The 23,489-nt window shown below is 41.3% G+C and overlaps 1 long non-coding RNA gene across 3 annotated transcripts in view; it reads left to right on the top strand.

The window, feature by feature from the left end:
- The window catches only part of LOC105011690, a 131,175-nt gene extending 108,072 nt beyond the window's left edge, over positions 1 to 23,103 (top strand). For all 3 annotated transcript variants that reach the window (XR_004576075.1, XR_828102.3, XR_828101.3), the window contains one exon: positions 21,444 to 23,103. This is a non-coding gene — a long non-coding RNA (uncharacterized LOC105011690). The remainder of the gene's footprint in view (positions 1 to 21,443) is intronic.
- The last annotated feature ends 386 nt before the right edge of the window (positions 23,104 to 23,489 follow it).

Here is a 23,489-nt window from a genome sequence, read left to right on the forward strand (position 1 = left end):
TGATCACATGTTGGAGATGCAACTTTAAGGTTGACTTCCAAAGAATAGCTAGGATTTCATAAACACATCAAGGACTCGATTGATGCAATTTGTGGTCCACTATTAATTACAGAAACAAGCATGAAATTCAAATGTACAAATCCCTTGTATCCTTTTAAAAGACCTCATTACAATTGAACATTTAGGAGGTATTTTGTTTTGTAAACTGAGGGCCGAAGATAAAGCGGAGGGAAGAACGGTTCTTTTTGGATTTAGAATATGACCTGACTCCTTCAGTCTTTTTTGTTTGCAGAAGAGCAGAGTTGGATTTCTGGAGCAGTGGACACTTTGGGGTAATATAATACTGTTGCGACCCCACTCCCATGTAGGGGAAAACAAGTAAGAGTAATATTCCCTTGCTAGCAGTAACTGATGAGGCACATGTCTAGCTAATTGGCTACAGCAGGTTTGCACTTTTTCCCCTGGCCTGGTTCAGTTTTCTTTAAACAGTTGCTAAAAACTTTAGCTAACATAGCCCCTGCTAAAGACAATAATGCAAAGAAATTGTTGCTTGTCAAAATATGTATATGTTTTTTTCATCCCCAAATCACCTCAAAATCAAATCTATATTTGTTTTGATGTTACTTTACGGGTTTTTTGGCAATAAAAATGAATACAATAGTAATTACTTGGGCAAATCAGCATCTTGATATGCCACACCTGTGAGGTGGATGGATTATGAAGGTTTTCAGATCAACCTGTGAGTGAAGGTTTTCAGATCAACCTGGGAGTGAAGGTTTTCAGATCAACCTGTGACTGAAGGTTTTCAGATCAACCTGTGAGTGAAGGTTTTCAGATCAACCTGTGACTGAAGGTTTTCAGATCAACCTGTGAGTGAAGGTTTTCAGATCAACCTGTGAGTGAAGGTTTTCAGATCAACCTGTGACTGAAGGTTTTCAGATCAACCTGGGAGTGAAGGTTTTCAGATCAACCTGTGACTGAAGGTTTTCAGATCAACCTGGGAGTGAAGGTTTTCAGATCAACCTGGGAGTGAAGGTTTTCAGATCAACCTGTGACTGAAGGTTTTCAGATCAACCTGTGAGTGAAGGTTTTCAGATCAACCTGTGAGTGAAGGTTTTCAGATCAACCTGTGACTGAAGGTTTTCAGATCAACCTGGGAGTGAAGGTTTTCAGATCAACCTGGGAGTGAAGGTTTTCAGATCAACCTGGGAGTGAAGGTTTTCAGATCAACCTGTGACTGAAGGTTTTCAGATCAACCTGTGAGTGAAGGTTTTCAGATCAACCTGTGAGTGAAGGTTTTCAGATCAACCTGGGAGTGAAGGTTTTCAGATCAACCTGGGAGTGAAGGTTTTCAGATCAACCTGGGAGTGAAGGTTTTCAGATCAACCTGGGAGTGAAGGTTTTCAGATCAACCTGTGAGTGAAGGTTTTCAGAGCAACCTGTGAGTGAAGGTTTTCAGATCAACCTGTGAGTGAAGGTTTTCAGATCAACCTGTGAGTGAAGGTTTTCAGATCAACCTGTGAGTGAAGGTTTTGAGATCATCCTGTGAGTGAAGGTTTTCAGATCAATGCACATTTGTTGATTTTCTTTGTTAGTTAGCAAGTTATAGGTAAGCATCAGTCAGCAATGGGGGAGTAACTGGCATACTATAAAGGCAAAAATGTTTATGCTTATTTTTCACACCTTTATAAAACAGCAACATTCAGATACAGTGAGGAGAACAAGTATTTGATACACTGCCGATTTTGCAGGTTTTCCTACTTACAAAACATGTAGATGTCTGTAATTTTTGTCATAGTTGTCGCCGTCTACGCCGTCATGGATTAAAATCCTGCAGCGCAAGGGTCCCCCTTGCTCAAGCCAGCGTATGTCCAGGCCCATCTGAAGTTTGCAAATGACCATCTGGATGATCCAGGGGAGGAATGGGAGAAGGTCATGTGGTCTGATGGGACAAAAAGAGAGCTTTTTGGTCTAAACTCCACTTGCCGTGTTTGGAGGAAGAAGAAGGATGAGTAAAACCCCAAGAACACCATCCCAACCATGAAGCATGGAGGTGGAAACATAATTCTTTGGGGATGCTTTTCTGCAAAGGGGACAGGACGACTGCATCGTATTGAGGGGAGGATGGGTGGGGCCATGTATCGCGAGATCTTGGCCAACAACCTCCCTCAGTAAGAGCATTGGAGATGGGTCGTGGCTGGGTCTTCCAGCATGACAACGACCCGAAACACACAGCCAGGGCAACTAAGGAGTATCTCCATAAGAAGAATCTCAAGGTCCTGGAGTGGCCTAGCCAGTCTCCAGACCTGAACCCAATAGAACATCTTTGGAGGGAGCTGAAAGTCTGTATTGCCCAGCGACAGCCCCGAAACCTGAAGGATCTGGAGAAGGTCTGTATGAGTGAGCCAAAATCCCTGCTGCATTGTTTGCAAATCTGGTAAAGAACTATGGGAAATGTATGATCTCTGTAATTGCAAACAAAGGTTTCTGTACCAAATATTAAGTTCTGCTTTTCTGATGTATCAAATACATATGTCATGCAATAAAATGCAAATTCATTACTTAAAAATCATACATTGTGATTTTCTGGATTTTTGTTTTAGATTCCACCACTCACAGTTGAAGATTACCTATGATACAAATCACAGACTTCTACATGCTTTGTAAGTGGGAAAACCTGCAAAATCGGCAGTGTATCAAATACTTGTTCTCCCCACTGTAAAATGCTTGTATGTAACTTAAAGGGTGAGTGGTTCATTTTGAGAACTGAAAGAATTATGTCAATAGACATGGGGTAGGGAACATTGTCAAGCATTTCCTTAATGTAAATACACCACTGTAAACACATGCTGTAACTTGCATGAAACACTCATAACCTTCTAATTAATGTGCCTCTAACTCCACAATCAGAACATCACTCCATCAGACAGGAGCCTCGGGCAAGTGCGGACTCGTGGCATGGAGATCAGATGCTATTAGAATACATACATGATGTAATGAAGTGTACAATAAAGTATCCATATTGAGTGTTTTCACAGTCTATTTGGCTTTATACATTTGTGTGGTGTTCTTAAACACTCATCAATGTTCACTCAGTCTCATCAAAGTTCAGCATTGCTGTCCACAGGGATAACGATTTTAGAAATGAAAATAATCCATTTATTTAATAATTACTTAACAGGGAATGGAGAGGAAACATCTCAAAAGTGGATGTATTGATTAATTGTCATGTTGATTAAGACAATCTGTGTCAGCTTTCACCACACTCAAATTACACAAGGCTTTAGTTGTCAAGGCATATTTTTGATTTGAACTCTAGCACAGTATAACACAGTCTTCAGTGGAATACAATAAAGAAACAAAACCTTTTTTTATTTATTAGCTGGCTGCTCAATTAATCAGTATAGTACTCACTTTATAAAAAATACTCCCGATATTTCAATATTGAGTGTTGTCTATCAGTGTTGGCACCAATTTTCAATTCAGGAAGTTCATTTAAAATGAATGAAGAGTTAGGGTTAAAGAACTCATCCCAACCCTCTCTCTTCTTAAGTAGCACAAAGATGGACAACATTATTTTGTGTTATGGAATTGTGGCTTGAATTAGAGTGACACTGATGTTATTCCAGATTAGTGTGATTACGTATTGTAAATCAAAGTTCCAGTTTGATGAGTCTGTGTGTGAGTAGAAGTTTTGCTGACTTTTGCTCAGGAATAATCCCTTAACACAAAGATAGGGGTTGACTTGGATACAATTGTATTCAACATAGTTTTATTGACATCTATAGACAATAAAATGGAAATAACTGTAATGGGGAGGGGGACAACTGGAGATCCACAATAACAACAGCCCTTGTTACTCTATTATGATCATATTTAATTAGAATTTTTTGACTAAAACATTATGTATATAAAAATAAATATTAGTGATTACATTAACAAATCCTACCTAAATGCTCAATACATTGAGAAAAACTACCATATAAAAAGTACATTCAAAGAAAATACAGAGATGCAATTTGCCTAGTAGATTATGGTGATTTTGGCCCCTCTTGTTTCAGTAGCCTAAGTAGGATAAAGCTTGGAGTGCCTCGTCACCGTGGAAACTGCCAGAACAATTCAGTTGAAGTTTGACGAGGTCAGCTTGCAGGGTCAACAGCTCCAGCCTCTGCCTGTGCCAACTTCTGTTGGGCTGGGGACTTTGTAGCAGGCGTGTTAGCCTCGTCTTAGCCTTGGGTGGTAAGCAGTTCTGATATAAGCAAGTCTGATATAAATGTTTTGAGTCAGTTCGCAGCGTATGCTCTCCAGGTGGCCTGTGAAATCGATTTTAACCCTGTGACCCTGTCGAGCACAGGCATGGTTGACAACCTGGGTGAGAATTTAGTTGGTAGTGACGTATCTCCAAAGATTTCAGCAAGGGGGAAGGATGGGTACGGCCTAGAAGTGGTCATTAAAACTTTTCAGCAGTTAGGAGTGAGTAAGCGTGTGTGTGTGTGTGTTACTGTGTGTGTGTGGAAAGCAAAGATCTGCTGTTCTTTTTAATCAACTCAGGGTTGTGTGTGTTAGTTGCATTACATGTCCCTGAAGTTCACCCATCTGTACAGATTAGATTCACTGTATTTTTGTTGTTGATGTTTGATTAAGAGCCATTTGCCAATTGACTGTTTTTGAAGTTATTAGGGTGGTCATGACATTCTAAAAGCTCCAATTTGAAAGAAATTACAAACACCACAAATATTTTCTCTACAGTGTATAGCCTACAGTTGATATGAATGAATTGCTGTCATTTTGACTTTGTTTATTAATTTGGATCTCTTTTGCCTCATGCCAACTATTCCTCCTGGGGTCTACAGAAAACACAAAACAGTAAAAATACAGAACAACAGAACAAAACACAATGCATTGATAGACTCCAATCACCTCACACATTTAAAATAGAACTAAACTTTTTACAGAATGTATCTGTGTTAGAGGGTGTGTGTTATCTATTTTATGTCCTCATTGTGCTATAAGAATTTGTATAAGTTGTCTATTAAATCAATGACTTTAATAAAAATATATATACAGTATATACACTCACCTAAAGGATTACTAGGAACACCTGTTCAATTTCTCATTAATGCAATTATCTAATCAACCAATCACATGGCAGTTGCTTCAATGCATTTAGGGGTGTGGTCCTGGTCAAGACAATCTCCTGAACTCCAAACTGAATGTCAGAATGGGAAAGAAAGGTGATTTAAGCAATTTTGAGCGTGGCATGGTTGTTGGTGCCAGACGGGCCGGTCTGAGTATTTCACAATCTGCTCAGTTACTGGGATTTTCACGCACAACCATTTCTAGGGTTTACGAAGAATAGTGTGAAAGGGAAAAACATCCAGTATGCGGCAGTCCTGTGGGCGAAAATGCCTTGTTGATGCTAGAGGTCAGAGGAGAATGGGCCGACTGATTCAAGCTGATAGAAGAGCAACTTTGACTGAAATAACCACTCGTTACAACCAAGGTATGCAGCAAAGCATTTGTGAAGCCACAACACGCACAACTTTGATGCGGATGGGCTACAACAGCAAAAGACCCCACCGGGTACCACTCATCTCCACTCCAAATAGGAAAAAGAGGCTACAATTTGCACAAGCTCACCAAAATTGGACAGTTGAAGACTGGAAGAATGTTGCCGGGTCTGATGAGTCTCGATTTCTGTTGAGACATTCAGATGGTAGAGTCAGAATTTGGCGTAAACAGAATGAGAACATGGATCCATCATGCCTTTTTACCACTGTGCAGGCTGGTGGTGGTGGTGTAATGGTGTGGGGGATGTTTTCTTGGCACACTTTAGGCCCCTTAGTGCCAATTGGGCATTGTTTAAATGCCACGGCCTACCTGAGCATTGTTTCTGACCATGTCCATCCCTTCATGACCACCCTGTACCCATCCACTGATGGCTACTTCCAGCAGGATAATGCACCATGTCACAAAGCTCGAATCATTTCAAATTGGTTTCTTGAACATGACAATGAGTTCACTGTACTGAAATGGCCCCCACAGTCACCAGATCTCAACCCAATAGAGCATCTTGCAGTTGGTGGAACGGGAGTTTCGTGCCCTGGATGTGCATCCCACAAATCTCCATCAACTGCAAGATGCTATCCTATCAATATGGGCCAACATTTCTAAAGAATGCTTTCAGCACCTTGTTGAATCAATGCCACGTAGAATTAAGGCAGTTCTGAAGGCTAAAGGGGGTCAAACACAGTTAGTATGGTGTTCCTAATAATCCTTTAGGTGAGTGTATGTTTCCTGTACATATCTTATTACAATATTCAAAGCTTTTCTATTAGATTTTTTTATCATGGTAATTGATTCTTAACCCTATTGCTTTTCCTTGAAAGAGTTTAGTTTTGTGACATGTCATCTGGTGTGTATTGAGGATATGACCACTTCCCACATAGGAAAGAGGGCCTTGTTTATGGGCCTGCAAATAAATGTTAACTTGCCAGTGGTTTTGAATTGTCATGGCACGTCCCACAGGAACATTCACAACGTATTTCAATCTGTTGTCCCTTTGGTCCTGGATATGCCCCATAGCCTCCCAAATGATGCCATTCATCACATGTTAAATAGACTGGTACTGGGTGTTCTCTGTGTGTATATGAATGTATGTGTGGCTGTGTGTGTGTATGGGTTCATGTGCGCATTTGAGAGAGAAAAATGGATGAGCGAGGAAACGGGTCTGAGTGCTGAAGGATGCTCTTGTGATCAATTGTATTTGATTGTGTTTGAGTGGGACCTCCATGATGCTTCTGAGAGCTGGTAGCATCCCAACCGTTTTCTTCTCAGGAAAGAGAATGTTGTAAGGAGCATGCCATCCTAGAAAAATGCTTGCTCAATATTTGAAATTACTTTTGATCCTGTGTTGCTCAATGGACATGTTTCACTACTATTGTCAAACTGGGTGTATTCAACAATATGTGTATCCTAAATTTGAACTTTAATTTGAACTTGATAGGGAGAACCTTTTAACTAATTAATCATTCCAAAAAAGATGCCTGAGTAAATTGTGTTACAATGCAAATTGGTCTGTAAACACTGAATGGTAAGCGCTGAGATAACCACATTCAGGGTCTTGATGTCTGTGACCCTGCTAATAGCAAACCTGCCATTCACTCTCTCCTCTTACATTCAAATATCTACATCATATAAAAAAAAAAAAATGTTTCACCAGTTGTCACGCACATTGACAACTGGTGAAATGCTACTAGTATTGTTAGCAGTATCTTCTGCAGTCCACATCTGTTTGCTATTAAGATTTAGAATACCTAATATAATATCTTTCACACAAGAGAAAACCAGCAGAGCTATATCCACTTTAAAAAAATATATGTTTGTGGCAGAAGCTGTACATTTCTAATTACCTTTTGGATTCATTAGTGGTGCTCAGTTCTGTGCCTGTGTGAATATGCACGCACGTGCTTGTGCGTCAGTGTATGTGTTTTAATGAGTTTTTTTTTTTTTGACAAGTTGGCATTACTCATCAGTGTCATGGCAGTTTTGTTTCAAAAGTGCTGGTGCTGGAGAAAGAGGGATTTCGGCCCATCAGCAGTGTGTGATGTCAGCATGCCGGGACAACAAAAGACGGCTCCAAATCCGTGGCGTTTGCAGCATTATGGGGGCCCAGTCTGGGCTGAACATAGCCCCTCTTTTCACTGGGCCAAACATACTAGTGAACAGCTAGCTGGAGTGCCAGAAGACTGCAGTAAACACACAAAACAGGACTTCTGCTTTTCAAATATGTATTCTTCCTCTCCACACTCATTTACATAGGCTTTATCTGTCTACGGAGGATATCGGGGGAAATGTTAACAATGAGGAAGTTAAGGTTTTTGGATAATGTTAGGGTCAATTAGCTGACACTTCCATGGCTTCCAAAACAACCCTCAAATGCACATGGGTGTGAGGGGCCCCCAAGCCAATGAGAGATCCACCCAACAATGTTTTTCATATCATTTTAATTATAAATACAATTATTCTATAAATATCTTCAGGTGAATTGCTACATTCCTTAGAGAAAATCTGTATTTTAGGATAGATAAGGGAGTTATTTATTCATTTCTAAGAAATTAATAAAAATGTAAATGATTTGGATCCCATTCTGCCAAAAGCTGTCCACACAAAACAAAGTATGACATAATACCCGACGTGAATATGTAGTATACATCTGTTGTCCAGTACAAAGACCAAAGTACCTACCAATTTGAAATTAGAGTACAACATAAAGTGCTCAGGTAGTTGAACATATTTAAGTCAATATTACCACCCATAACTGTGATGCATACAACTGTTGCCATGGCTTTACTTACGCCTGAGTAAATGTGTACAGGAATTGCACTTCATTCCCTTTCTACGCACCTTTCTCAGAAGGCACAGTCTGACCTTCCACTAAAGCAGGGGAAAAAGCCAATCACGGCAAGATGCGCGTTTGGGGTGGAGATCAAAGGAGTGGCTGAGGTGTGACACCAAACAGTCAAACCCGCATGGCAGCATTGTCAAACAAACTCACATAATAGTAGTATGTGCAAACTGCAACTACTTCCAGCGTGACCCTCTTCACCTTCTGTATCTTTTCTTTTTTAATTTGGTGGGTAAGGGATGACTATTGTAAATGAGCTTTTTAAGGCAATGGTGGAAGAGATTATGATTGATTCTCTGTAATCAATCAATCAAATGTATTTCATAAACTCCTTTTTTATCTGCAGTTGTCACCAAGTGCTTGTTCAGATACCTAAACATTGATGCAGAGTGGCTAGGTATAACTCCCTAGTAGGGCCAGAACCTAGGAAGAAACCTAAATATCTGGACGCTGAGAGGTGGCCAGTTCTCTTCTTGCTGTACCAGGTGAAGATTAAGGCTTATAACAGCACCTAGTTCAGCCATTTCCACGTTTTTGGTCAATGTTTTTTCCGATTATCAGCTGGATACCTCAGCATATAAATCAGACTGACCCTAGTCCCTGGCAAAACTATTGCAGTGTAAAACTAGGGACTGAGACAGAAGATATCTGGTGACAGGGGGGCTCTGTCCAAAGGTAACCTCGGACAGGGCCAACCAAGCAGGAAATAACTTTACCCACTTTGTCAAGCACCAGACCAAAGGTACACCAACCAAGTGCAAATCACCCTGAGATACGACTGAGTATAACCCTCTGAGTTCTCTCTCATCAGATGATCGTTAGAGCGTCCGGATGGCAATCAACCATAATCATTTTCAATTTTATTCTCCTGGCTATGGTTTACATTAAAAGTGAAAGCTGAGCTCATCAACACCAAATCTTCCTCCACAGTACCTGAACACAATAATCCCTGAAGGCTCATAAACATCTCAAAGTTCCTCACCTGTTTGTTATAGGCATACTCAAACCTTGGTCGATCTCATCGCTTCCATGGAGGAAGCATTGGTTACATTCACACAAGTGGGGTACATTGCTTTCTTTCCCATGGCTTTAAACCACCCCAGTTCCCGGGGTCCTGAAGGAAAGCAGAAGCCCCACATCTTTTCCAATGGATGAGGTACTGGCACACATTGCTATATGATCTCATAGAGTTATGTCATATTATGACGCAATGGCATGTGGGTAATATGTCAGTTATCTGCCACCCAAGTCAATACACTTAATTCAGTTTGCCTGACTTTTTCGGAGTTATCCTGACACAACTAGGAATTTGCCTGTACATCCGACACCCAATTCAATACATTTAGTTCCATTTGCCGGGCCTTTTCGTAGTAATTCTGACTATATTAGGATTTCGTCCACTTGATTATATAGGCCTACGATGTTACTTAATGCATTTTTTATTATTATTTATTAAAAAGTGCAATATTTTCTTTGTCATTTAGAACACAGTTGATGTATGTTGCTATTGTAACCTTAATACGAAAGTACATTTTTTAAACACAACATAAACAAGAGTGAATTTGTTTTGGTCTTGGTCTTGGGAAAATGTGTATAAAGCTGGAGTCAAGGGTCTCGCTCAGGTCCGCGCCAGCAGTGTCCAAAATGTGTTGATTTATGCGTTCACGTATTTGTGTGTGAGTGGTATGCATTTGCGTGCACATGAGACACAGATCTTTAGAGATTGCGCTGAAACATTCACAGACCTCAGCTACGACCTTCCTTAGCAGGCGATCTGATTCCCGTTCTTTCTGCCAGCTCCTCCTATGACCTGCTGTTACTGAGCATGATATGACCCCTTTTCACACGCCCCACAATTAACAGTCGTGAGCGTTAAAGAACATGACCGGAAGACGGTGATATGAAACGGTAGCTCTTCAAACAGCCACATTCCAGGTGGCGTGCTTTGCTTCCGGGACATATCCAAAGCCTGCAACACAGACTCATAGAATGGAGTGAGGCCAGTCAAATTACCCCCTCCAGCTTCAAGAGGAACAGGGCTGCAGCATAAATCCAGTGCTGTCCAGACCAAAAAGAATTGACAAATGTCGTCTGTAGAGCTTGAATGAAACCCAGAGATGGCTGTAAAACCATCCGTCCGTGCCACAGGCTTGATGCAGCTAGGTTATTGGCTACCAAAACCTTTCATAGGGCAGATGATGTAACAACCATTTTCACAGAGACAGTCTGGCACATACCTTCTCCACTACTCCCACCCAGTTCTATATCTGGAAGACATCAGAAAAACAACTGGAAAGAGGTTGACCATCGTGGTCAGGGGAACATCAACATTAACAATATGGTGATCTGTATAACCCACAGGAGTAATATCACTCCTCAGAAACCCACCACAGTAGAGCTCAGAGGCATATAACCTGTCTAACATTGCTGCAGTGACCCGCCCATAACTAACACTGAGCCATGTATACTGCCTAACTGAGGCATTGCAAACTCATCAAACATCAGAAAGCTCATCTTGAGTTTATACACCAGACAGACAAGTAGCTGACTGCAGGTGAGTTTCCTCACTACTGCGATCAACAGTAAAATCCACAGTACAGTTCCATTCCCCTCCTAAAACCAGGCACCCCTTGGTCACGCTTATTTCATCAAAAACAGCAACACACTCTGTACCCAAATTTAGAGCGTAGACATAAAAAAAAAAAAATACCTGCCATAACCAACAAAATCCAAATCCATAGCAATATTGGTTGCAGATAACAGACACCCCTGTTAAAGCCCTGAAATTATTACCATGGCTGAGTACAAGTTGCTCCTCCCACCACATACCCCAGCCAACCTCATTGGCCTCATCACAATGTGTCTCCTATAGAAAAATTACATTAAACAGTTTCTGTTTAATTTCTTCTGACATCCAAGCGCTCCTATTCCTTCACCCATTAATACTAGAAGAACCAACCCTAAGCGCCTCCAAATAGAAAAGAGAGAGGACAGCCAGAAGAGGACTGGTCACCCCTCTGAGCCTGGGTCCTCTCTAGGTTTCTTCCTAAAATTCGACCTTCTTAGGGAGTTTTTCCTAGCCACTGAAATTCAACACTACTGTTGTTTGCTCCTTGGGGTTTAAGGCCGGGTGTCTCTGTAAAGCACTTTGTGACAACTGCTGTTGTAAAGGGCTTCATAAATAAATTTGATTGATTGATTGATTGAAAAGCACACAGAGAAATAGACAAAGAGAAAAAGACACCCTGTGAGGCATCATAGTCATTGTTTTAATTTTCTCTTAACCTTACTACATTTCCCAGTACCTTTAACTTTCACAACAGCAGGAACTAATTTCCTCAAGTGGAAACACTTCTTCACTCTCAGTTGATCCAACCCCACAGTCTTCTGTAACACCACAGCACACCTCACAAACTTTCCAAAAAAATCTGCCAATTTAACTGCTTGTCTAAAAGTCTGACCCAGGAACCCATTTACCTCATCCAGAGTTTAGCCTGATTTGTGACCGACTGCTAACATGTCAACAGGGTTATCAGAAATGTCCAGATCCTCCTCCTGACCTTATTCAACAGAGGCCATAGACCCCTGACTCCCATCCGCCACACTCTCACAACACCACTCACCTGCACCCCACCTCTAGTACAGGGCATCTCCTCCACTGTCTGGGAAACTCGCTCCCCCTGACCTCCCACCTGTACCCCACTTCTAGTACAGGGAATCTCCTCCACTGTCTGGAGGAGTGGGTTGCCATCCCTACCAAACCCAGGGTTTGGTAACAAGAAATGCTATTCCTAATTCTACCACTGAAAATAACTTAATCATGCATAGAAAAAGGAAACAAAATTCCAAGAAAAGAAATACAGGCCATCCAAACCAACACAACACTCACACACCCAACAATAACATGGTGAACAGCCCGCCTGTGTTTTTGGTAAAAAGCTGAGGGTTGGGCCTAGAGGAAGGTGACTATGCAAAAATTCTAAGAAAGCGCTATGAAAACAAGACTGTCTGACCATCCAATACATAGAAACGTTTTTTATTTTAAATGTTAGAAAAATTAAGGATCCCAACTCTTCAAAACGAAGTACACATTTTCAATGGTCACATTCGGAGCTGCAGTAGGACTTCCTGAAAACAAGCCTTTTGATTCGCCACTCCTCTGCTCCCAACTGTAACAGAAATAATGGACATTCAAACTAGACACACACCTGTGTTTGTTTAATGCTTTGGCTAGAACACTGTTAAGCCAGCTGCAGTTCTTGCAAATTTGAACTACATGTTGGTACAACAATAACTAGCATGCTCTCTGAAGCAGAGACACTCAATGAAAAACACATTAAATACATTCATGCTCAATGTATGTGTATTTCTGAGAAATCTACATTCAAGTCAAAGGATATTTGATTTCAGTATACATTTTCAATCCTTATCTGTCAATGAACAGTTCTGAATATTTCATCATGTGTTTGCAATGGAACCGAAACATCGATATTGCATTGAGGACTTTCTTCTTAAGTCCCTCACAGTGTCATTATGAAGAATGTTAACCCTACTTGAATCTGTTTGTCTACATCTTCGATAAAGTTCCTCAGAGAGACGCCAAATAGAGTGAACGGTCTTGTGTTTCAGAGACACTGCCGAGCCAAAGCACACAACCGGGGCTGGCTGGCATGGGCCATGGGCAGGCCCTGAAGGCAGGGTATTGTGGAGGACAGACAGACCACACGGATCCCCCAACAAGTCCTCTTTATGATGGGGAATAATTATGATGGCGAAACCTCGCTGTGGAGCCCTCAGATCAGCCTGTAGTGGGGTTATAGGAGCTAGATGCCTACAGTAACATAAAGTAACACAGCAGCACCCATTCATTAGATGCCCATGTGTATTAAACTACTGGAGGCAGCTGCACCAAGTAGTCCCAACACAAGGCCATTCTTTAGTTTTCAGTTCCCTACTGACTGTCTTGATACAGGCTTGTCTATCTCTGGTACCCTCTGCGTGATTGTACAAGCTCCCCCAAAAATATTCTATAGAGATTTGTTTTTAAGGTTTGGGGGTGGGGGTCAACAATAGTTTCCTTTGGAATACATAAAGAAGGACTTAATGTTCCAATGACAAGCCAGAAGTGATTAAGGCAGGGATTTATTGACACAAACCATAGCAATGTTTGCACATTGTCTTTATTTTAATTATATTATAATTATATTATATTAATTCTGTGCCCACAACCATTTTATTCTGAGAAAGTCAAACATACCTGTGAGGGGTTTCCCTGGCAAAAGTTGCAGGGCAGATAATCCCAATTGCCCACCAAGTTATTGCTTTAAAGACAGTTTAGGAGAGCACTTGCAAAAAACAAAAACTAAATGTACCTTCCATTTTGTATTGGATGTGTAATATGTTGTTGATATGTGCATCATCAGTAAATACAGTCACTATCAAACCTCAGTTAGCCGTGAACTTGAAAGTTGGGTACATGGTGGTCATAAAGGGATGGACATGGTCAGAAACAATGCTCAGGTAGGCCGTGGGATTTCAACGATGCCCAATTGGCACTAAGGGGCCTAAAGTGTGCCAAGAAAACATCCCCCACACCATTACACCACCACCACCAGCCTGCACAGTGGTAAAAAGGCATGATGGATCCATGTTCTCATTCTGTTTACCCCAAATTCTGACTCTACCATCTGAATGTCTCAACAGAAATCGAGACTCATCAGACCAGGCAACGTTCTTCCAGTCTTCAACTGTCCAATTTTGGTGAGCTCGTGCTAATTGTAGCCTCTTTTTCCTATTTGTAGTGGAGATGAGTGGTACCCGGTGGGGTCTTCTGCTGTTGTAGCCCATCCGCATCAAGGTTGTGTGTGTTGTGGCTTCACAAATGCTTTGCTGCATACCTTGGTTGTAACGAGTGGTTATTTCAGTCAAAGTTGCTCTTCTATCAGCTTGAATCAGTCGGCCCATTCTCCTCTGACCTCTAGCATCAACAAGGCATTTTCGCCCACAGGACTGCCGCATACTGGATGTTTTTCCCTTTCACACCATTCTTTGTATACCCTAGAAATGGTTGTGCGTGAAAATCCCAGTAACTGAGCAGATTGTGAAATTCTCAGACCGGCCCGTCTGGCACCAACAACCATGTCACGCTCAAAATTGCTTAAATCACCTTTTTTCCCTTTCTGATATTCAGTTTGGAGTTCAGGAGATTGTCTTGACCTGGACCACACCCCTAAATGCATTGAAGCAACTGCCATGTGATTGGTTGATTAGATAATTGCATTAATGAGAAATTGAACAGGTGTTCCTAATAATCCTTTAGGTGAGTGTATGTGACGAAGGACACAATGTCTTGGGATCTGGCTCAGCAGCGCCACCTATACAACCAGTAGACAGAATTACTGCAATACATCTTTAAATACGAATGTGCTCTCAGTGGTAAGAAAAGGATAAAAATTAAGATCAGTCCATACGTTGATCTGATCATGTGAAAAAGAGCAAAAGTATAACTCAGGTTTAATTAACCTGAGGTCCACATTCTGTAAAGCACCGTTTCCTGATCTTTTAGGGGTTCCACAAACAAACTTTAGGCAAACTGTTATAGGTCCCCTGAAGAACCCTTTAAAAGTTCACATTTGATGTTTAAGAAATTATTGGATTCCTCTACAGTTTCGCTTTCCAGAACCCCTAAAGTGTCCCCTTTTAGAAATCTATTTTTCTTTTTAGTATGTGGATACACAAGTTATCAGGGCAGTTTTACTCATTTCATAGTTTCTATTGTAGAGAGAGATCAAGTTTTGGAAAGACAGGGAAGATAGCAGGAGGTTCAGTGAAACGATCAGTGGCCTGATTCAAACCAACATGAGTCTTACAGCGCTTAGACAGCTAGACCACCATAACCTAGACCACAAAGCATGGGGTTCTAGGTATATGCTTTATTTTGTTACAAAAAAGGTGCGAAGATCCTTCTGCTACACATTGATGTTACTTTCCTTCATTGAGAAATGTCCTGGCAATTTTATCACCTCCGAGAACTGTTGCCAGATCGTTTCTACTGGTTAGTTGCTTTCTACAATGCCCTTTGAGGGTGACATGCCCAACAATTAATATGCCAAATATTGACAGAAAGAATTTGAACTCAATCTTTGGAAGACTGCCATTCATTGTTTTCTAGAACAGATGAGTAGTAATTACTGAGAAAGACAGAGACAGACAGACAGACTGAAAGACTATTTATTAACTCACACATAAAATCCACCTCTCATCAATCATGGTAAGATTACTCACAGTATCTGTGATGCCACTTTTGAGTGTCTTCAACCCCGGTCCCCATTCTATTCTTCTGCACCTGATTTTCCTGAAGAACAAACCAGTACAAGGCATCATTGAACCACAGAGTTCCTACACCCCCGGAGGTGCCTCCTCTGCAAGTAAATGCAGAAAAACATAGTATACATTCCTGAACCCCTATTCTAGTGGTGACATTTCAGAGGGGCATCTTCCATTTCTCAGTCCCTTAATGTCACCAGACATTGTGCAACAGTCCCTCTACCACTGTCGCACAGTCTGTCGAGCCGAGAGAAAGACGCATTGGGCCCTTGTGGAATGTGACATGTCCCCGTGAACTATTTCCTGCTTTGTCAAACTTAATGTTTGGTGGAAACACAAAGTTTCCTTATTTCACACCTCCTCTGTGGCACAGTGCTGGTCCTCTGCCGAAGCCGGCCTCTGCTCAGAAACAATGACATTCTTTAGGTTTAAGACCCTTTAAAGATGCCTGTTTCAAGTCAACAGCCCAATGTGTCTGTGTCACCAGCCACATTAACTGTGAAGCACTTGCCTTCCTCATTCAAACAGTAGGGTGGCGCAGCAGGGGACACAATGGTTACTTAGGTGATTTACTGTACGAACAACGGAATATCACCCTATCTGAAATGGGAATAATCTCTTATTAGGATGGTTATTTCAGGCAAGTCACAATTTGAATATAAATTAATCGAATTTCAAAACCGTGGCCACAAAGAGTAAGACTCAATTTAGACCCAATCTAAAATTAATGAGAGCATCTTAAGAGACACAGAGGAATTGGGGTTTTTGAGATACTCAAGTTTCTACTGTACTTTCATTGGCATAAACCTTGCCAAGTGTTAGTTAAGAACACTAGCTGGGCACGTGTAAACCAAAAAAATTCTACTTGACATTGTCAGCTTATAACACTGTCAAGATCATATAAATGTCTTTATGAAGGCGCCAACCAAACCAGGATTTGTTACTTTAGCTAGATTCCATTGGTAAATATTAAGTTACGTGAATGATTGAATATTGGAGTTTAATATTTGCTTGGCTCAACTGCTGTTGAAATTCAAACAGAGTCCCACTGGTATGCTAGGTTATTATTGACCTAACTCAGGATGGGTTAGTCTAGACTCATTTCACTCACACATGATGCTTTGTCCTCTTGTCATCTGCAAAGATGAATGTTTCTCAGCTCACACATCCCATTGTCTTCAGATGATTCATTAAACCGCTATGTGCTTTGGATTGTTTTACAGTACTGGAAGAACACTGAACCCTCAACTCAATTCTAATTCAACTAACCTGTAGCCTTCTTAGGGACAAGTCATCGGGATGAATACCGAAATGAATCTAACGAAGCACAGGAATGATTAAGGTTATTGTGCAGGAATGCAGCGATCTGGGACCGTGACTTCAAAACGACGTCGTTAACAGCTCTGCGTACCCCTGATCGAATGAGAACACATCTGCCTGTCCCAGGGCGGCCAGAACGCGGTGGAGGAGCGGGCCACCCCATCTGTTGGGAAAGTTTGTTCCAGCCATGCGCCTGGCCGCACTAACAGGATTTGAGCCCACATGTTTGGGCCACGGGTTTGGGGAGGGGGACAGAGCAGAGAGAGACGGGGGGAGACACAGAGGGGGTAGAAGGGCACTCTGGCTTCCTCCCACATCCCCCAGCATGGTGCTTCTAGAGGCGGGTAGCAGGATGAGTGGCCCAAGCTAAAGGCCTTTGTCGATGTGGGGGATAAGAGGATGGGGGGAGTGAGGGTGTACTGGGACCCTGCAGGGAAGGAAGCACATAGACCCTCCTACTCCTCTTCCCTGTCCTCCTCCACCTCCTCCGCTTCCACCTCCTCCTCCACCCCCTCCTCTAACAACAGCAGGGGGGAGAGACCCATTACAAACTTGCAATTCTAGCCTCTGCTATCATTTTTTTTTTTTTTTAATCTAGATTGGAGACCTGTTCCTTCCATCCTACTTTAAATTCAAGAAAAAGTTGCCCAGATTGACACACGTTATGCAGTTATAAGGAGTTACAAACAAATTGAGATTTTTTTTCTTCAATATATTGAAAAGCAGAATGCAGTAATGATATATCTAGTTGTTTTTCTCCTGTCTTTTGCCCCTAGTTTCCCTGCCATGGTTGTGATAACTGGATTTTCTGGACACCTGTATGAGTGCAGAATATCCAGAGGATTATAACCCGGGAAAGGATGAGTCAACTCTAATTATTGTCACGTCATGCCATATAAACGGCTAGCCCCAGCCCTGTTTCTAGCCCGGTATCCTGGTTGCTCACCCTTCCATTCAACTCATACTAAAAGGACTGAGTTACTGTCATCAGAATTTCCAAGCTATAGGGAAATGCAGGCAAAGTGTCCTGTTCAAGGATGAAATTTTTCTCTGTTTCAAGCAGGGAGGGACATTATTAAATAAATTCCTAGTTATTTTACCAGGTAAGTTCACCGAGAATTAATTCTCATTTACAGCAATTATCTAGGAGCAATTTGGGTTATCTGCCTTGCTCAGGGAATGAATGACAGATTTTTCACCTTTGCCTTTTGGTCACTCTAATCACTAGGCTATCAGTTAAGCTCCCAGTTGCCCAAATTTACTGAGAATGAGTTGAGGCAAATGTTTAAAATGTTGTTTCTACCCTACACAAACGCTGTGTCCTACTTCTGCTAACTCTGTGGTGGGCCACAGCAGTAGTGGATGGTGAGCATTTGTAAACAGTGCATGACGAGGGGGAGAGTGGGGGCAGTTAGGGCGTGCTCTGCTCACGGTCCCACAGTGAAACTCGAGGAGGGAGACATCGACTGAGAAGGGATGAGCGATGAACAGACAGGGCTTGTCCACAGACAGAGCTGGAGCTCTTTAACCATGGGAAGGGAGGGAGGCGGGCAGGAGGGGACGGAAGGGCTCCCAAGGTGTCCCGACTGGCCGGGCCAGGTAATTTATCAGGCCTTCCCTGCCCGGACGGGCCATGCCCAGCCAGCAGGAACTTCCCATGGTCACCTCCGCTCTGCTCCGGGGGACAGAGAATACATAATGAGCTGGAGGGCTCCGCATTTGCCATGGCTGATTAGCCGAGAACAATGAGGCCAAACAGAACTCACAGGCACTCACAATAGTGACTGGAGCGCCTCAAGGCGTTGTATCTGTATTTTTAGAGGGGGAGACACTGAGAGAACGAGAGAAAGGGGAGAAATTCAAGGGGGGGGGGGGGCGAACAAGACGGTAGTTTTGTAATGCTTTGTTGTTGTATTTGTACAGGGGGAGCAGTACTTAGTTGGTATACTTTTTGTTACTTTTCTCAATAGTTTGGCATCCATGAGGCCAAATACAGTGTGTCCATAGGCAGCCCATGCCATTACTTTATTTTGTAGCGGTCGGAGGTAACAGTGTTGCTTTGGGTTTGGTGTTGTAGCACTTCAAATGCATCTTATGTCATTATACAGCTCCGGAGTGACCACTGCACCTTTTTCTTTCCTTTCCAAAAAAGTTGAAAGGGAAAGTTCTGAGTGAGGAACAGAAGCGTTACATTTCCAGTGGTCTCTTAATTTTAACCCTTCTGTCCCTCACTTAAAACCTTCCTTTTTGACTTTTTTGGAAAGGAAAGAAAAAGGTGCAGTGGTCTTTTAATTGTTCACGGAGCTGTATTTCTAGTGTACGGTATTTGGAGCATTTGTATGTTAAAAAAGCGTTAGTAATTTCCTTAAGCAAAAACAGCCATCTATTTGCCCACATAGGCCTGATATGTGCAGTGAGACCTAGCACCCTTCCTTCACAGGGACCTAGTGGATGAGGACTCTGGCAGCTACAGTAGTGACAGTGCCTTTTAAATCCAGACTACAGTCAACGATTACCTTCTACATATTTATGGAGAATGTGAGCATAATATGGTACCATTTAAATTACCAACCCCCCTTTTCACTGACTGAATACTTTGTAATCTCGACTATGCAATTAGTTTAGAATGGCTAAAAGATCAACTTCATTAGTATGTTTTTGTGAAGAAGGTACCGGCTTGGGCCAAATGTTCGCTCTCAGTGGAAAGCATATCTCTTTGGACAAGCTATCCTAAATTAGTTTCTGTATCAGTTAAAGACTATTTTCTCTCTGCTTTAAACTTGGCTGTGATAGAGGAACCTCTGGAATATTTATGGAGGAGAAAATAAATCCACAAAGACAATTTTGCCCTTCGGTTACATGTTCTGCCTTCCCTTCTTGTGTTTTTCCAATTACTTAATGCTATTTAAATATGGCAGAGCCGACACATGCAGTTCACTGTAGTGGGGCCTGAAATAAGTCACGCTTTAATTGTATTTCATCAATTATAATAGAAGCCCATCACAGTAAGCTAGCTGTAATAAAATGATAAAATGGACAATTATGTAAAAAAAATCCAGGCCCTTAATTTTCTAAACACACTCCAGAGAGTGTCTTTAAGCTGAGCAGATTTGACTAGATTTTAGCCCTCTGTGAGGGCTGCTGAAGTGCTGTGAATTACACTTAAACACTTTAGTATGTTGTACAGTAACATATAGTATTACATACTGTAGTGTCATTTCACAACATTCTGTCTATATATTTTTACATGTAGACAGTCCCATATGTTGTATATTAACGGTGGGAAAATGTCCAATAGGATAGCCTTGTTTGCACACAATTCCATTAATTTCTCCAACTTCGGTATCTAATCGGTTAGGTACAAAAACATTTCTTAGGCAAGATGCAGGTTAGATATATATAAAAACAAAATACAATAAATTAAGGTAGAAAATAATAGCATAATGACGTGTAAGTATGTCTGTACAGTCTAGTGTTTGTATATATAGTCTATACTGATGGGATTGCTTAAAAAGGGGAGAGAAACGTGAAATGCTAATCATTTGTCAGTCTTGTTTCTGAGTCCTATGTCATGGCAGTACAAGCTGTGCAGGGTCCTGTCAGTTTATGTTTGTGGTTGTCTTCCCCCCCGGTCACCCGGTCAAGCAGACCGAGGTAAAAAACATCTCTCACTGAGAGGCTCTCAGATTCCCAATCAGTGTTTGCCTTAGGAGACGAGTGATTACTCACACACACCTGGGAGTCCTTGTTCTGCCCACCCACCCAGCCCCTCCTCCCCACCCAGCCCCTCCTCCCCACCCCAACGTGCCCTGTGCCGCAACACGCGTGATCCGTGGGTGAGGCAACATATGCCGTATTTGGTGTGGTGACACCCTGTTTGCTGGTTGGCCACACCTGCTCGCTGTCTCTATCAATCACTCAATCAGTTGTTTTGATACCACACATTTAAAAAAAAGGTAACATGGCTTCACACCACAAGTAACATGGCTTGGGTTGCGAGAATGGGCTAAGAATAGGTTTCTAAACATCTTGTTTTCAGGCTCCGGATGTCCTGTACATTTCCACCCTAGAAATGAACAATATAAAAAGTACTTCTTAAATCAATATGATAATGCACATGAAAAGCATCCAACTACACATATTAAAATATGAGAACTGATAATTAATTACTTACTTGTTTGTTACACATATTTGAGATTTGCCTTGTTTCACTCTGTACACAAGCCGGTATTTACCTAATGAATTACTAAGTATTGACATTACTTGGAGGGCAGCAAGACCCCAAGCATGAAATGCTATAGTGTATTTAATATAAATCTGTAATGTATTTTGTGTTTATCTGCAGGTTATCCTTGTAATGTTCTGTAATGTATTTTGTGTTTATCTGCAGGTTATCCTTGTAATGTTCTTGATGCATGTCCAAGGATGAGAGGATGATGGAGATGGAGGTTGCTCTGCTATAACCCTGGATGAGAGGATGATGGAGATGGAGGTTGCTCTGCTATAACCTTGGATGAGAGGATGATGGAGATGGAGGTTGATCTGCTATAACCCTGGATGAAAGGATGATGGAGATGGAGGTTGCTCTGCTATAACCCTGGATGAGAGGATGATGGAGATGGAGGTTACTCTGCTCTTACCCTGGATGAGAGGGTGCAATGACAGCTTCAAAGACTTAACCTAAGGAGTAATCCACATGAATCATCTACCACTGCTTCTGCTGCCCAGATTATGGTATGATTAGAACCTGTGATAAAGATTAGCAAAAATGACTATTAAACAATAAAAATCTCCTGGTACTTGGACAATTGGGAAATTATTTTGTTTAATACTAAATAGGGTTCCATTTTTTTTGTTTCCTTTCCTACAAATGTGTAATCTGCATTAACATTCAGTTTTTTCTGAGAGTTAATCTCAATTGTGGCCTTCCATGGCTCCGTGTTTTACTGCAGTATACTAATACGGTATGTCAAATTCATGAGGATTTGACATCTAACTCAAATCTATGGCACATGGCAAAACAAAAACTGAAGAAAGGAGAAGATTCTTTCAGAAATAAAAGGACTTCCAGAAATAACAACAAACAGCTGAAAAACAAAATAAAACGTGTAACACTATTAGCTACTATTAGGTGCTACTTATAAACATGTTTAAAACCACTGGAGGAGCGGTACAATATGTCTAAGTGCAGTAGTTATAACAGAAATTGGTCACATCACCAAGTCTTAAAAACAACTGTTATTATGGCTCAATGCTAATACGCTATCAGAAAAGGTTGCCATGAAAAAATACTTTTATTATTTATTTATTGTTACTTTAGCATGGTATGTCAACTGAGAACATATTCTCATTTACAGCAATGACCTGGGAAATTGTTGCATGGAGAGGGACTAAATTTGCCAATTGGAAGCTTGGGATGGCTAGGCCATAGAATGCGGGCTAGATTGGAAATGTTATTGAGAGCAATGAACAAATATAAACACAGGGAGTTTTCTAATTGGACCAGTGGAAGCAAAATTGCCCAAAGATCTACCACCATATTTTTCAGTAGATATGAGGGTTTTGCATCTTTCTTTCCAGGCCAAAGCACCCACTTGTGTGCATAGCTGAAGTGCTATATTTCTGTCTCATCTGACCATAGCACCTGCTTCCAATATAAGTGGCAATACCATTTTGCAAACCCCAGGCACTTCTTGTAAGTTAAGGTCAAAGGCATAATAAACTCTACCAATTACCAGAACATTTTGGCCCCCAAAAATTTAAGTTGCATCCAGTAGGAGGATAAAAGTTGGAGGATTCAGAAAAACCATGACACCAAGCACACATCAAAATCCACAAATGGATGGAAATGTTTCGTTGACATAAATAATTGATATTGTGCAATGGCAATCTCGGTTTCTGGGCTAAAACTTTATTGAAAACCTGTGTTTTGAATTCAAAGGGGCAGTCCAGAAGACCAGAATCAAGGCCATCAAGGGTCTGTATTGAGGAGTGGTGTATAGACTAGGGAGTGGCAGGTAACCTATTTTTTAGAGCGTCTGGCCAGTAAACAATAGTTGGCTTGATCAAATCTTGGAGCCAGCAAGGTGAAAATTCCGTCTTTTTGTCCCTGAGCAAGGCAGGTAACACCAATTGCTACCTGGACATTGCTATACATTAGATTTCTGTTCTTTATCAACTTACCTGATGAACATCAGACCCAAATTGTGGGAGAAAGAGAAATACTTTAAAAATATTTTTAAACATCCTGTAAGAAATTGTGTTGTTATAAAATAACATTTCTAAAATATTTAGCATAAAACAAAGTATTTGGATTATTTATAAAAAAATATATATATATCTTTTTGATCTTTGTGAGATTTTCAATTGCTTTGGTTTATTTTAACTGTCCTTTAACACTGAAAAAGGGAACTATAGTAATTTTAACTAAAACTCG

This window comes from Esox lucius, chromosome 8 (genome assembly GCF_011004845.1).
Source record: "Esox lucius isolate fEsoLuc1 chromosome 8, fEsoLuc1.pri, whole genome shotgun sequence".
NCBI classification, from domain to species: Eukaryota; Metazoa; Chordata; class Actinopteri; order Esociformes; family Esocidae; genus Esox; species Esox lucius.